Raw genomic sequence first — 2,636 nt, 5'->3', positions numbered from 1 at the left:
TCAGGAGTGTTTACTGGTGGAAGATCTGGCCTGTGACTAAATAGCTCCAGCTTGGTATGGGAAAATTGGGGAATGATACCAGTGTCCTGTGAAAAACAGAATGCAAGTGGGCATCCCCGCTCTCTCTTATCTGCCCGGAAGATGGAAACAAAGGAGTTTCTGTTGAGATCCCAGAGCCAGAAGCTGCCACTCCAAGGAGAGCTGACTCAACCACTTTGGACTTATAAGTAATATGATACTACCACTGAAAAGTCATCGTCATCGTCAACAAAACAACAACGCCCAATGACTCACCACTACTGAAGATCAGTGACTGAACTATGAACCATGCTGGATCCATGGTGATGACTATCTCCCTCTTGTTTCTTACAAAGACTCCTTGCTTCTATTTCCTATCTTTTCTATTGCCCTACTCCCCTTCCCCATCCCACTGATAAAGATTTGTAATAAACTGGTTGGACCAACATTTGAATCATTGTTTCTTAATCTCACATCGGGTATACATATATCAAAGAATCTCCTCTCCCTCCTATAAATTGGAGTGAGACACTGTGATCAATAATTTTGGAAGAATCAGGCCCTAGTAGAGCAAATAATTGCTTCAATTATTATTAAAATAGGACTTCAGGGGCAACATACTAGATTATTCATATTATTGCGTTATGTTCAAATCCAATTCAAAATCCAAGTTTTTACAGTATTGCTTTCTCTGAACTCTGCTAAAACTGCATTATCTCTCAAGTTTTGTCTTAAATATATTTATTGGAAGTCTGAAGTGGGTAATATAACATATTATGAAGAGCAGAATATACTAAAGGGGAACTATCCAAGCAAACGGGAAGAAGTTTCAGGTAAAGAAGCACTGCAGAAAGGTGTCAAGCAAAAAATAAATAACCAAATACTAAAGAAGTTGGATAAAAGAAATGATTTTATATGAAAATGATTCTCTTTCAAGAATCTGGAGATTGTTCAGTCAAAATCTGTTTTAACACTTTTATTTATTTTTCTATTCTATTTAAGAAATGTGAAACAAAACCAAGTAAATCATCCATAGGTAAACTTTGACCCCCCATGAAAAGGAAATCTTTTGCACAGGAAAAGACCTACACTTTTAGCAAAAACAAAACTTAGGATAAAAAGAAAGTGCTCACAGGAAGATGTTTTATTAAGAGTCCAAAAGTTTTTATCATTTCATCAGTTGCAGTCACTCAGATTTCTCCTGCACTTTAAAAATTCTACAAGACTTTCTGCCAGTGACCAGTGTATTACATGAATAAGATTTCCAAGGAATTATTTATCATTTCATCACATTAAAGTCTCTGAAAGGAAAACAAGACATTGGTTTAGCAGAATCAAAATTGTTATGAGGTTGCACACTCTGCGAACGGTAAAGGAATTGCTACTTCAGTAATAGCTTCTTTGTATTCTTACAGCTGCCTACAGGAACTTGATGGAGTAGCAAATACAGAAGATATTAAAAACATGTGGATCAAAACAAAGCTGTAGTCACAGAAATTCTTTAGAATATCTGTTGTTGTGAGCACAAGGCAATCGTTTATAGCCAGCAAGTAAGAAAAAGTATTTTTCCAGATATTTAAATCTTTTTTTATTTCAGTACTTTAGATGCTTTTTTCCATAAAATGAATTTGTGGTTCATCTTAAGATGATAGCATTTATTAATAACTTGATGAATATTTACTACTTTTATTATGATTTAATAAAGGAACCTGAAACTGCAGGTCAGAGCTATATAGAATAATAGTGCTATGTTGCAAAACAAAATGCATTTCAGTATTTTATCCTATAAACTCATGAAATTCTTCAGAAAGAATCTAACTCTTCACTTCGATTTTCATTTTTTCAATTTTCTTCATAAAAGACATCTTTTAATAGCAAGGCGTCTTTAATTGGCTTTGAAAGTGTATTCTTATAGAATTTTCTCAGATAACCTTTAACAGTTTAAACGGATTAAATTTTAATGTCATTTATGTTGGAAAGGTGTTCAAAATATTATACTATTAAATATTTAATGACATCATTAAAGAAAATTTAGCTGTTTCCAAACCAGACTCAGGAGGCCAGAAGTATCATTGCACACTAGTTTTTCAACTGTTAAAGAGGTCTACTGAGATTTGTATTCTTTTTCAAAATTTAATAATATGGTTTAAGTTGTTGCTAACTTTGCAAAATACAGTATTCTTGCACAGATGTGACTGTTAATTAAAAATCCTCTTGTGAGTGTGAATAGGTTTCAGGGAGATGTTTTTGTTCATGTTTGCATCATTTTGGAAAATTTGAGTATTCAAGCATTTGTGTATTCATAAACATAATGCACCTAAAACACTACAGTCAGTCCTAACTACTGCACAGAATGATAAGGAAATCATATTTACATGTAAGTGCATTCAGTGGCTTATATCTACAATATTGCTATCACCAAAGGAATTTATCTATGTTTCTTGTCAATCAAGAAGTTCAGTAATAACACTTCTGAATAATTCTGGTAGAGTACCCATTTTTCAAAATATCTTCAGATATCAAGAGCCCGAAGGAAAAAAAAAAAGAGAGAGAAAAGAAAAAGGAAAATTTATTTTGTGAGTGTGAGAGAGAGTGTGACAGAGAATGAAAGTGCTTTA

This window comes from Meleagris gallopavo, chromosome 4 (genome assembly GCF_000146605.3).
Source record: "Meleagris gallopavo isolate NT-WF06-2002-E0010 breed Aviagen turkey brand Nicholas breeding stock chromosome 4, Turkey_5.1, whole genome shotgun sequence".
NCBI classification, from domain to species: Eukaryota; Metazoa; Chordata; class Aves; order Galliformes; family Phasianidae; genus Meleagris; species Meleagris gallopavo.
Note: the sequence above shows the minus strand (reverse complement) of the source record.